General features: G+C 38.6%; 1 pseudogene; it reads right to left on the reverse strand.

The window, feature by feature from the left end:
* Positions 1-12,110: 12,110 nt before the first annotated feature.
* LOC113922303 lies at positions 12,111-13,063 on the reverse strand (annotated as a pseudogene).
* Between the last annotated feature and the right edge of the window lie 219 nt (positions 13,064-13,282).

The following is a 13,282-nucleotide window of genomic DNA, read 5'->3' on the forward strand; positions in this document are numbered from 1 at the left end:
TATTCTGTTGAGAGGTCTGGCTGTGGCTGCCATGGGCTCATTGGTGGGGTGGGTGGGCAGTCAACTTAGCTGCAATTAGCCTCTCTGCCACAGCTGCAGGCACATCAAGGCCAGAGCTTGCTCCTTGAGCAGCCAGCCCTCTCAACTGCAGGAACTGGAGGCATGCTGGTATGTGGGGTTATCTCCTCCCCCTCCCAGTCCCTTATCCAGGCCATGGCTGCCTTTCAGATGTGGTGGGACAGGAGCCACTTTGAAGGGATGTTTGCAAAGGTGGACAGTTCTGCAGAGGAACACCTGGGTCTTGCATGTGGTGCTAGCATGGTAGATGGAGAGTGTTAGCACTGCCTCCCAAAAACATCCAGCCAGTCTCTAGTGCATAGGAGGGGAAAGAAATGGTGCCCTCAACCACTTTTGTTTTTGGAGAAGTCTGCAGATCCCTGCCCCTCCAGCACACATACTAAGATTAGTCAATAAATCCGCTTCACATATACCCCAGGTGCTTTTCAAACTGCTGCTTTGCACTATCTTCTGGGCTAAGTTATTTAGTATGCTCTCTTTAAGAGCAGGGACTGGGTTTTCTATTGCCCTCTGGCTCTCCTGGAATTAATCCCAATGATTTTTAAAGTTCTCAGAGTTAAACCCCACTGATTTTTTTCAAAGCTAGGCATAATGGGGACTCATCTTCCTAATGTGGGTCCCTGTACCAAGAGTGCCTGGTGTGATTTCTGATCCTGTTCTCTGTGCTTGTGATGTACGTTCTGTTTGTGGCTAGTTGCATTGGAGGTTTGGTTCCCACCGGTGTCACACCCCTCCTCTCGTTTTCCATCTGGCCTTCTCTCTACAACTAGCTGTGGAAGATCTGTCCTTCCAGGGTTCAGGTGCATTGTCAAAGTTAGTTGTATGATGTAGTCGTTAATTGTAGTATGTCTGTGGGACAAAGTGAGCTCAGGGTCCTCCATTTTCCTGCCAGCTATTATGTTTTAAATTTTCTAATAAAGAGTGAACTCACAAAACCCTAGGGAACTTATCCTTGACATCTCCTTTTTTTTTTTTTTCTTGTCTACCCATCTCTTCTAATAAATCCATCCTGAGTGTGCCCCTCATGGTCAAGGCTGGGGAAAGGGCTATTCTTGGCTCATTATGGCAGAGTAAGGGTGGATCCCCATGGTTGGTCACTATTTATAGTTAGTTCTCCATAAGATCCTCTCCCTCCACTCACACATTTTCCATTCTTCGAAGTGAAGTATTAATAAGGTAGACTCTAAGCCAAATCAAATAAAAACTTTTTGTTAATATCGAATACCTTTTCTATGTGTATTAAGAGTCCCCCCCTCAAGGTGGGGATGGGAAAGTTTGAAGTGTGTGAAGAGAAACAAGAACCTTGTGTTGCTTCACTGAGGCTCATTAGTGGGAGATTGTGAATTGATGCAGACCTACAGTTTTCTCAAGCAGTATTTGGTAACCTGGGGTAGGAATTGGGTTGTCAGAGAGCTGAACTCATCCAGAGCTGGGATTTTCTGAAGTTAAGTGAGATCAAAGGGCAGAGGGGCCAGGAAGTGTAGAACATTGACAAAAAAAAAAAAAAAAAAAGTGAAATGATAGCCTTAGAGGACCAGTCCATGTACGGAAGGAAGTAAAGACTTTGTGTGTGGAGGGGCGTGTGGAGGGGGTGAAGGAAGCATGAGGAATGGGGATGAATAGGAAAAGAATTAGGGCTATCAGAGGAGTGGCCATCTTAACGAAGATTAAAGAACAGAAGGGAGGATTTTTTTCCTACCCTCTTTAACAAAAAGAATATAGCTCTCTGGGGGAAGTGGTTCTCAACTTGGGATGCAGAAGAGATTGTGTATCCTCCCCCTCAGGACATTTGGCACTGTCCAGAGACATTTTTGTCGAAATAGGCTTGTTGCTGGCATCTAGTGGCTACAGGCCAGGGATTCTGCTAAACATCCTACAGTGTATGTGATAGACTCTCACATCAAAAACGATCCAACCCAAAATATCACTAGTGACAAAGCAGAGAAACCCTGCTCTAGAGAGTGTCACTGTAATCTGAAAATTATGAAATGTCCCTCAAAATGGAAACATCACCCAGGATTTTAAAGACCCGCCTAGCTGAGGAACCGACTTTTTTTTTTTAAAGCACATATTGCTATGAAGGTGAATGTGAAGGTCTATAAAAGGGTGGGTAGTTTTCAGGAATCCCTTGGAACATGGTTGTGACTGGAGACTTTAAGCCACCAGATGCCTGGTACCAGATGCTCCTGCTATATAGCAGACAGCCTCCCACAGAGGCTCAGCCACTGGGATCTGCCCATGGTGTGGGATGTCCCTCAATCGGCAGAGCAAAGATGCCCTTTTATTTAACTTGGAGGCATCCCCACTACTTAAAATGTCCTCTTTCTATTTACGTAAGTTGTGATTTCTTTCTGAGCTGGGGAATGGCTCCATTATTTTCTCAAAGTGCCACAGATACTTGTCAACTTCATAGTTATACTCTTATCCTGTTATTTTTTTATTTGTTATTTATAGACCAATCATCTAAATCTAGTGACAAAAGAGAATGAATTGTTTTTGGTTGGTTGTTTTCCTGAAAATGCTAGCAAATTCTTTTTGTGTCTTAAAAATACTAGACAACTTCTGTACTCTATTTTTTGCTAAGAGGGAGGGTCATTTCTAATTGTTCATTAGATGTTACATTTGGAAAATTGTCTCTGTATTCTCCTCAAATGTGGGGAAATTCCATTATTACCAAGATCACAGGGAGTGATCAAACCTCAGGGAATCTAACTAGTAGCAGACAGGAACAAGAGCAACAGTTCTCAAACTTGTGTGTATTGGAATCACCTGGAAGGTTTGTTAAAACACACAGATTGCTAGGATCCCTTCAGAGAGATGCTGAATCTGACCTAGGGTGAAGTCTAAGAATTTGTATTTCTGACAAGCTCCGAGGTGATGCTGATGTTGCTTATTTGGGATCACATATGGAGAACCACTGTGGATTTATACACGAATTTTCATGAATTCTTCTGTTTCAATGCTAGGTTATACTTAAGAAATCCTCTCTTACATTTCAGTACCATATAATATGTTACTGTTTGAAAAAAGCTACATTGAATTCTTTTAACAGGTATTCCTGTGAACATACATATCTGAGAATGAAAAACATTAAGCCTTAAGATGTTTTGCAAAGTTGCATGTTCATAGCAACTGTTGCTATGAATTTAATGACTTATTTCCTAAAATCTCTTCAAAAGGAGTTTAATAAAACTGGTCCTTTTCACCAAAACTGCATCTTTTTTTTTAGATTTTATTTATCTGAGGGATGCGTGGGTGGCTCAGTTGGTTAAGTATCTGCCTTCCGCTCAGGTCATGATCAAGGGTCCTGGGATCGAGCCCCGTGTCGGGCTCCCTGCTCAGCGGGGAGTCTGCTTCTCCCTCTCCCACTCCCCCTGCTTGTGTTCCTGCTCTCACTATCTCTCTCTCTGTCAAATAAATAAAAATTTAAAAAAAAAGACTTTATTTGAGAGAGATTTGAGAGAGAATGTGAGGAGGGGCAGAGGGAGAGGGAGAAGCAGACTTCCCACTGGTCAGGGAGCCTGCGATGTGGGGCTCAATCCTAGGACCCCAAGATCAGGACCTAAGCTGAAGGCAGATGCTTGCTTAACCAGTTGAGTCACCCAGGTGCTCCCTACAACCATATCTATGTAAACACCTAAATATCTAGAGCTAAAATGAGCCAGGTTCCAGGTAGTATACCTGAGTGGCCTGTTCCTCCTTTGTGTAATATACCAGGTGGATACCCTATAAATAATGACATCCCTTTTGGGGCATCTGGGTGGCTCTGTCGGTTAAGCATCTGCCTTCAGCTCAGGTCATGATCTCAGGGTCCTGGGATTGAGCCCCGCTTCTCCCTCTCCCTCTCCTGTTCCCCCTGCTTGTGCTCTCTTGCTCTCTCTGTCAGATAAATAAATAAAATCTTTTAAAAAAAAAAAGAAAAAGAAAATGGTGGTACAAATGCCATCTATGTATTTGCTATATTTCTTCTAAATATTTAGAGGGACAGGTTTTTTCCCTCATAATCTTATGCAATTGTATAAATTAGTTCAGCAAAAAAATGATTTGTAAATAAAATTTCCTTACTTATTTCAAGAAATTCCCTAAGGTTTACAAAATTCACTTCAATAGGAGTCCTAGTTACAACAATCAGACAAGAAAAAGAAATAAAATTCATCCAAATTTGTAAGAAAAAAGTTAAGCTGTGACTATTAAAAAAAAAAGTCCTTATTTGTGGATGATATGTGACACATAGAAAACCCTAAATACTCCACCAAAAAACTATTAGAAGTAATAAACTCAGTAAACTTGCAGGATATAAAATTAATACACAGAAATCCATCGTGTTTCTATATACTAATAACTGAGTAGCTGAAAGAGAAATTAAGGAAGCAATCCCATTTACAATTGCACCAAAAAGAATGAAATACCTAGGAATAAATTTAAGAGGGTGAAAGACCTTTACTTTGAAAACTATGAAACATTGATGAGAAATTGAAGATGATCCAAACCATGCTCATGGATTGGAGTAATTGCTTTTGGTAGTGTGGACATTTTAATAATAGCCATCTATAGATTAAATGCAATCACTATCCAAATATAAACAGCATTTTTCAGACCTAGAACAAATAATCTTAAAATTTGTATGGAATTAAGAAAAACTCTGAATAGACAAAGCAATCCTGAGAAAGAAGAACAAAACTGGAGGTATTACAAACCCAGATTTGAAGATATATTACAAAGCTGCAATATCAAAACAGTATTGGACTGGCACAAAAAATAGATATATAAATCAATAGAACAGGATAGAGAGCCCAGAAATAAACCATTAATCTATAACAAAGGAGGCAAGAATATGTAATGGGAAAAAAAGTCTCTTCAACAAATAATGTTGGAAAAATTGGACAGCTACGTGCAAAAGAATGAAACTAGACCACTTTCTTACACTGTATACCTCAAAAACCTCAAAATGGATTTAAGATCTGAATGTTAGGCCTGAAACCATAAAAAAATCCTACAAGAGAGCACAGGCAGTCATTTCTGACACCAGCTATAGCAACATTTTTCTTTTTCTTTTTTTTTGTATAAGATTTTATTTGTTTGTTTGAAAGAGAGAGGCCATGAGCGGGGAGCTGCAGAGGGAGAGGGAGAAGCAGACTCCTACTGAGCAGGAATCCCGACACGGGGCTAGATCCTGGGAATCCTGGAACATGACCTGAGCCAAAGGCAGATGCTTAACTGACTCAGCCACACAGGTGCCCCTGTAGCAACATTTTTCTACATGTGTCTCCTGAGGCAAAGGAAACAAAAGCAAATGCAAACTATTGGGACTACATAAATAAAAGTTTTTGCACAGCAAAGGAAATAACTAGACTGACTACCTATTGAATGGGAGAAGATATTTGCAAATGATATATCCAATAAAGGGTTAATATCTAAAATATATAAAGAATTTATATGAGTCAACACCAAAAAACAATCCAATTAAAAAATGGGCAGAAGACCTGGACATTTCTCCAAAGAAGACCCACAGATGGCCAACAGACACATGAAAAGATGTTTAACATCACTCATCAGGGAAATGCAAATTAAAACCACAATGAGCTATCACCTCACACCTGTCAGAATGGCTAGAATCAAATACACAAGTGTGGTGAGGATGTGAAGAAAAAGGAATTCTTGCACACTGTCGGTGGCAATGTAAACTGGTGCAGCTACTCTGGAAAACAGTATGGAGGTTTTCTCAAGAAATTAAAAATAGGATTACTGTATGATCCAGTAATTCTATTACTGGATATTTACTCAAAGAATATACTAATTTGAAAAGATATTTGTCCTCCTCTGTTTACTGCGGCATTATTTACCATAGCCAAATTATGGAAGCAACCCAAGTGTCCATCCACAGACGAGTAGATAAGAAAGATACGGTGTATATTATACAATGGAATATTACTCGGCCATAAAGAAGAGTAAAATCTTGCCATTTGCAACAACATGGATGGACCTAGAGAGTATAATGCTAAATGAAATCAGAGAAAGGCAAACACCATATGATTTCACTCATTTGTGGAATTTAATAAAACAAATGAACAAAGAAAAAGACAAAAAACAGACTCTTAAATATAGAGAACAAACTGGTGGTTACCAGAGGGGAGGTGGGGTGAGGGGATGGGTGAAATAGATGAAGGAGATTAAGAGTACACTTACCGTGATAAGCACTGAGTGATGTATAGAATTGTTGAATCACTATATTGTGTACCTGAAACTAATATAACACTGTTGGTTACACTGAAATGAATGAATAAATAAATGGCAACAGACTTGAATGGACATTTCTCCATAGAAGATACACAAATGACCAAGAAGCATATGAAAAGATGGTTAACACCATGCAAATCAAAACCACAAGAGACCACCTTACACCAATTAGGATGGCCATTATTAAAAAAAAAAAAAAAAAAGAAGTGTTGGTAAGAATGTGGAGAAATCAGAACCTTAGTGTATTGGTGGTAGGAATGTAAAATGGTGCAGCCACTATGGAAAACAGTATGATGTTCTTCTAAGAATTAAAAATAGAATTACCATATGATCCAGCAATCCTACTTCTGAATATATATCCAAAAGAATTGAGAGCAGAATAATCTTGAAGACCTATTTGCACACCCATGTTCATAGCAGTATTATTTGCAATAGCCAAGAGGTAGAATGAATAAAGAAGATGTGGTTATATACATAAAACAGAATATTTAAAAGGAAGGAAATATTGTCAAATGCTACAACCTGGATGAAACTTGAAGACATTTTGCCAAGTGAAATAAGCCAGTCACAAAAAGAAGGTGTATGAATCCATTTAGATGAGATATCTAAAGCAGTCAAGCTTATAAAGAAGAATTGTGGATGCCAGGGGCTGGGAGGAAAGGAAATGGAGTTGTTCAGTGGGTATAGAGTTTCAATCTTACAGAATGAAAAAGCTCTAGAGATCTGTTGTACAACAATGAGAATATAGTTAACACTACTGAACTGTGTGCCTAACATAAAAATGGTTAAGATAGTGACTTTTTATAATTAAAAAAAAAACTTAGAGATTTTTGTGTCTTAAATTAAGGAGCGCGAGGGAAAGGCAGAAAGACCCTGAAAGTCCCACAATAAATCAAAGTGTTTACCACAATACAAGGTTAAGAGCACCAGTGTAGGCTGCATGGGTCTGGATTCTGACTCCACCGCTCAAAAGCTGGGTAACATTGTCAAGGTACCTAAGTCTCTGAGCCTTTGTTTCCCCATGCGTAAAACGGGGTAATACCAGCATTTATCTTCACAGTTGTTAGGCAGCTTAAATTAATACATGTAGAAGGCTTAGGAAGTTGCCTGCCATAGAAAGAATTTAATAAAGGCTAGATGTTTCTCTTTTAGAACATCAACAACTCAAGAGAATAGAGACTGTAGTATTGGATAGGTTGTTCAAGAATAAATGTATTCTATATCAACATATTCTATATATAATGTGAGTATAGAAGAATGCTAAACCCATCAACACTGTTTCTGAAATGGAATTCATTGATTTAAGTGACTGATGTGCAGCTTGATAAAAATAAAAACTTAGTAGTTTTTTTCTGACTTTAACATTTCCTCTTTTCACTATCTTAAAAATATTTTATAAGTAAATATATAGAAAATTTCTATTTTAAAAACTTTCAGGAGGGGCGCCTGGGTGGCTCAGATAGTTAAGCATCTGTCTTCGGCTCAGGTCATGATCCTGGGGTCATGGATCGAGTCCCACATCGGGCTCCCTGCTGAGCAGGGAGCCTGCTTCTCCCTCTGCCTCTGCCTCTCTCTCTCTCTCTCTCTGTCTCTCATAAATAAATAAATAAAATATTTTTAAAAAATTAAAAAAATAAAAACTTTCGGGAAAAAGTGTAGGGAAAATAAAACGTCCTTTTAGCCAAGTCCCATGACTGGGCCTAAGAGTTAAACTGATGTAAGAGAGATTAGCAGGAGAAAGGCATACAAATTTAATATTTTTATGTGTACATGGGGATCTTCGGAAGGACAATGATGAACTAAAGAAGGCTTTAGGCCCCCAAAGCTACATACCTTTTTACACAAACAACAATAAATTGTGGGAATGTGATAAGATATAAATTGGGTTAGGGCTGATGAATTGTGGAATAGAGACTAGTAAATATATGGGGAAACTAATGGAAAATCAGGGTTATTTTCAGAGATTTGTTTGTGAAAGTCCATTTCACCATCGACTCCAAGTCTCTGCTGGTAAGAATGTTCTTCTCTTTCTTATACAGGGAGGGTACCTTTCTCATGGGGAAATTTTGTGTCCTGCTTTTAGGTAGAAAGGGGGAGGCCAGAGACCCCTTTCCACCCTTGGTTTCTCAAGTGCCTTCAGCTCAAAATAATCCATGTGCCAAAGTGGCATATTTTGGGGTGGCGTATTCTGAAACCCTTCAGAAGAAACGGTGATACACCATCAAATAATGAAAAGATTCATATCAAACTCCGTTATTTAATTAATTCAAGCAGTTTGTTACTGGTGAAACGGCAGCCAGATTAATGGGTGAGAAACCGGTGTTCTCCTTCTTGGTTAGGTTTTATTCCTAGGTATTTTATTTTTGGTGCAATTGTAAATGGGGTTGTTTTTCTTTCTCTTTCTGCTACTTCATTATTAGTGTATAGAGATGCAACAGATTTCTGTATATTGATTTTTGTATCCTGAAACTTTATTGAATTCATTTATCTATTCAGTTTCTTGATAGGTTTTAAGGGTTTTCTATATATAGTATCATGTCATCTGCAAATAGTGACAGTTTTACTTCTTCCTTACCAATTTGGATGCCTTTTATTCCTTTCTTTTGTGTGCTTGCTGTGGCTTGGACTTCCAGTACTATGTTGAATAAAAGGGGTGAGAGTGGACATCCTTGTCTTGTTCCTATTCTTAGGGAAAATGTTCTCAGCTTTTCACTATTATGATGTTAGCTATGGGTTTTTTCCACATATGGCCTTTATTAAGCTGAGGTATGTTCCCTCTAAACCTACTTTGTTGAGGGTTTTTTATCACGAATGGATGTTGTGTTTTGTCAAATGCTTTTTCTGCATCTATTGAAATGATCATATGGTTTTTATCCTTTCTCTTGTTGATGTGATGTATCACATCGATTGATTTGCAAATATTGAACCACACCTGCATTCCAGGAATAAATCCCACTTTATCATGGTGAATAATTTTTTTAATGTATTATTGGATTAGTTTGCTAACATTTTGTTGAAGAGTTTTACATCTGTTCATCAGAGATGTTGGTATATAGTTCACTTTTTTTTTTTTTTTGGTAGTGTCTTTATCAGGTTTTGGTGTCAGGGTAATGCTGGCCTCATAAAATGAATTTGGAGGTTCTCCTTCCTCTTCTATTTTTTGGAATAGTTTGGGAAGAATAGGTATTCCTCTTTTAAATATTTGGTAGAATTTACCTGTCAAGCTATTTGGTCCTGAACTTTTGTTTTTTGGGGAATTTTTTAAAAAGATTTTATTTATTTGTTTGATAGAGTGCTAGAGAGCACGAGGGGGAGAAGGAGAAGCAGCAGGGGAGCCTGACACCGGGCTCGGCTCGATCCCGGACCTTGGGATCATGACCTCAGCTGAAGGCAGCCATTGACCAACTGAGCCACCCAGGTGCCCTGTTTGTTGGGAATTTTTTGATTACTGATTCAATTCATTGCTGGTAACTGGTCTATTTAAATTTTCTATTTCTTCCTGATTCAGTTTTATGAGGTTATGTTTCTAGGAATTTATCCATTTCTTCTAGGTTATTCAATTTTTTGGCATATAATTTTTATAATATTCTCTTATAATCCTTTGTATCTCTGTGGTGTTTCTTTCATTTCTGATTTTGTTTATTAGAATCTCTCTCTCTTTCTCTCTCGTCTGGATAAAGATTTATCAATTTTGATCTTTTCAAAGAGCCAGCTCCTGCTATCATTGATCTGGTCATTTTGTTTGTTTGTTTCTTTCCATTTTGTTTATTTCTGCTCTACTGTTTATTATTTCCTTCCTTCTACTGGTTTTGGGTTTTGTTTGTTCTTCCTTTTCTAGCTCCTTTAGGTGTAAGGTTAGATTGTTTGGATTTTTCTTACTTCTTGAGGTAGGCCTGTATTGCTATAAACTTCCTTCTTAGAACAACTTTTGCTGCATCCCAAAGATTCTGGATCATTGTGTTTTCATTTGTCTCCATGTATTTTTTATTTCCTCTTTGATTTCTTGGTTGACTCATTCATTGTTCAGTAACATGTGATTTAACCCCCATGTATTTGTGTTCTTTCCAGATTTTTTCTTGTGGTTAATTTCTAGTTTCATAGCATTGTGGTTGGAAAAGATGCATGATATAACTTCAATCTTTTTTAATTTGTTGTGACTTGTTCTGTGGTCTAACATGTGATCTATTCTGGGAACAGTCCCATGTTCACTAGAAAAGATTGTGTATTCTGGAATGTTCTGAATATATGTGTTAGTTGCATCTGGCCCGATGTGTTATTCAAAGCTTTATACTTGTTTTTCTGTTTGGGTGATCTATCCATTGATGTAAATGGGGTGCATAAATCCTCTACTATTAATTGCATTAGTATCAATTGCTTCCCTTAAGTTTGTTACTAGCCACTTTAGGTATTTAAGTGCTCCCATGTTGGGTGCATAAATATTTACAGTTGTTATATCTACTTATTGGACTGTTCTCTTTGTTGTTGTAATGCTGTGTCCTTCTTTGTTGCATGTTACAGTCTTTGTTTTAACGTCTATTTTGTCCAGTATAAGTATTGCTACCCCAGCTTTGCATGATAGATGCTTCTCCATCACTTTACTTTTAATCTACAGTTGTCTTTAGATCTGAAATGAGTCTCTTGTAGGCAGCGTATAGATGGATCTTGCTTTTTCATCCGTTCCGTCACCCTCTGTCTTTTGATTAGAGTGTTCAGTCCATTTAAAGTAATTATTATAGTTACGTACTTATTGCCATCTTGTTACTTGCTTTATGGTTGTTTTCGTAGTTCTTCTCTTGCTCTCTTTTGTGGGTTTGCTGGCTCTTTATTGATACACTTGGATTCCTTTCTCTTTATTTTTTGCATATCTATTACCAGTTTATTATTTGTGGTTACTATTAGGCTTATACATAACATCTTATGCATCTAGCAGTCTATATTAAGTTGATGGTTGTTTAAGTTTGAATCCATTCTAAAAGCACTAAGTTTGGGGACACCTGGGTGGCGCAGTCAGTTGAACATCCAACTCTTGGTTTTAGCTCAGGTCATGATCTCAGTGTCATGAGACTGAGGTCTGTGCTCAGTGTAGGGTCTGCCTAAGATTCTTTCCCTTTCCCTCTCCTTCCCTTGCTGTTTCTCCCCCACACTCGAGCATGCTCTCTCTCTAAAATAAATAAAATAAAAACAAAAAATTTACTCCCTCCCTTGCCACATTTCATGTAGATGATGTCATACTTTACATACTTCTATTTTGTGAATCCCTGGACTGATTTTTATAGATATTCTTAATTTTACTGCTTTGGTCCTTCCCCTTTTCTTACTCCTGCTTATGGTCTTTCTGTTCCACTCATAGAGTTCCCTTGAACATTTGTTATAAGCCTGGTGTGATGAATTTCTTCAATTTTTGTTTGGGGAAACTGTTGATCTCTTCTATTCTGAATGATAGGCTTCCTGGATAGAGTATTCTTAGTTGGCAGAATTATTTTCCTTTCAGTATTTTGAATATATGGTACCACTCCCTTCTGGCCTGTAAGATTTCTGCTCAAAAATCTGGTGATAGTCTTATGGGGGTTCCCTTGTAGGTAACAATTTGTTTTCCTCACTGCTTTTAAGATTCTCCCCCTGTCTTTAACTTTTCACAATTTAGTTATAAACTGTATTTTTTGTTAAGTTGAATATATATATATATATTATATTTAAGGATCCAAACTCAGACTACAAAAAAGGGAAGGAAAAAAAGAGAAAAGTGGAGGTAATACCCATTTACATGGTAAATAACAGATTATCATGTTCAGGTTTTAGCTGTGTGCTTGTAGGGGGTTAGAGTTCCTGCCAGACGTCTGACTCGGAGTGGAATTACTATGGCTAGAATCACTTTTACTCTAAGATGACAGAGCTTCATATCCCAGTGCTTAACTTTTTTACAAAGTTGATCCTTCCATTTCTCAGCAATATTTTTCCACCAAGAGTAATCTGGAGCATCACTCACCTTCATAACACATAATGATATACTACTCATTAATATGAATGAGGACATAGGCAGCCAGAATTGGTGTAAAGGTTAATGGTGTGCTTGGAATGTTTATTAGAGAAGCCCTTAGAAGCTCCTTCACCTCAATTAGTGCAGTCACACCATGGCATTTGGTCTTTTATCTCTTACCTTTAGCCTCCCTGAATGACATAGTTATAATTGCTTTGCAACTAGATCCTCTATGTAGCCCAAATAGGTTTACATTTGCGGCATTCACTGCTTGCCCCTCTACAGTTTCCATTACTAGGATCCATAGGAAATTCACTCTGTCCACAGTGATGATGGCCTTGTGAAAGATGTACGTGCCCCAGTCATAAATGGCAGTTCCTTGTAGGCGTGGCTCTCAGACCACAGGTGGCTTACCTGATGAAGATGGGCTTGCAGGCCTCTGGGCCCACTTGCACATAGACTTACAGAACTAAATGTGCTCTTGTTGAAAGGAATGGTGCAGATGAATATGTCTATGGCACAGAGTAAGAGCAGATGTGGGCTCCTGGCGGTGCCCAGCAGACCTTCAGACTGCTCAGTGGCCAGGATGGCATTGGTCTGGGTACTGTGGCACAAGTGGTTAGATATCTTTGTTGTGTGCTAGGGTAGGGATGCAGACAGGCTCGCAGGCTGCAGGCTGGTCCCAGGAATCCACAGCAGGCAGAGCACAGCCAGGGCAAGCAGCCCAAGCCCAGCCCACGGTAGCATCTGTCCTAGACTAATGCAGACCATGATTGTGGCAGGATGGGGTAGGATGCAGCAGTGTCAAGGACTCTGAGAGGTCTGCTTCACTGTCTCCTCTCACCCCTTGTAGATTTGGTCTGTCCATAAGAGGAGGTAGATTCAGGATCTTCCTATATCACCATTTTGAGCTGGACTAAAAGATTTCTCAAGAGTTCCATTAACTTATAAATCTCCATAATCTAGCCTTCTCATTTTAGTGTTGTCTTT

This window comes from Zalophus californianus, chromosome 9 (genome assembly GCF_009762305.2).
Source record: "Zalophus californianus isolate mZalCal1 chromosome 9, mZalCal1.pri.v2, whole genome shotgun sequence".
In the NCBI taxonomy this organism is placed as follows: domain Eukaryota; kingdom Metazoa; phylum Chordata; class Mammalia; order Carnivora; family Otariidae; genus Zalophus; species Zalophus californianus.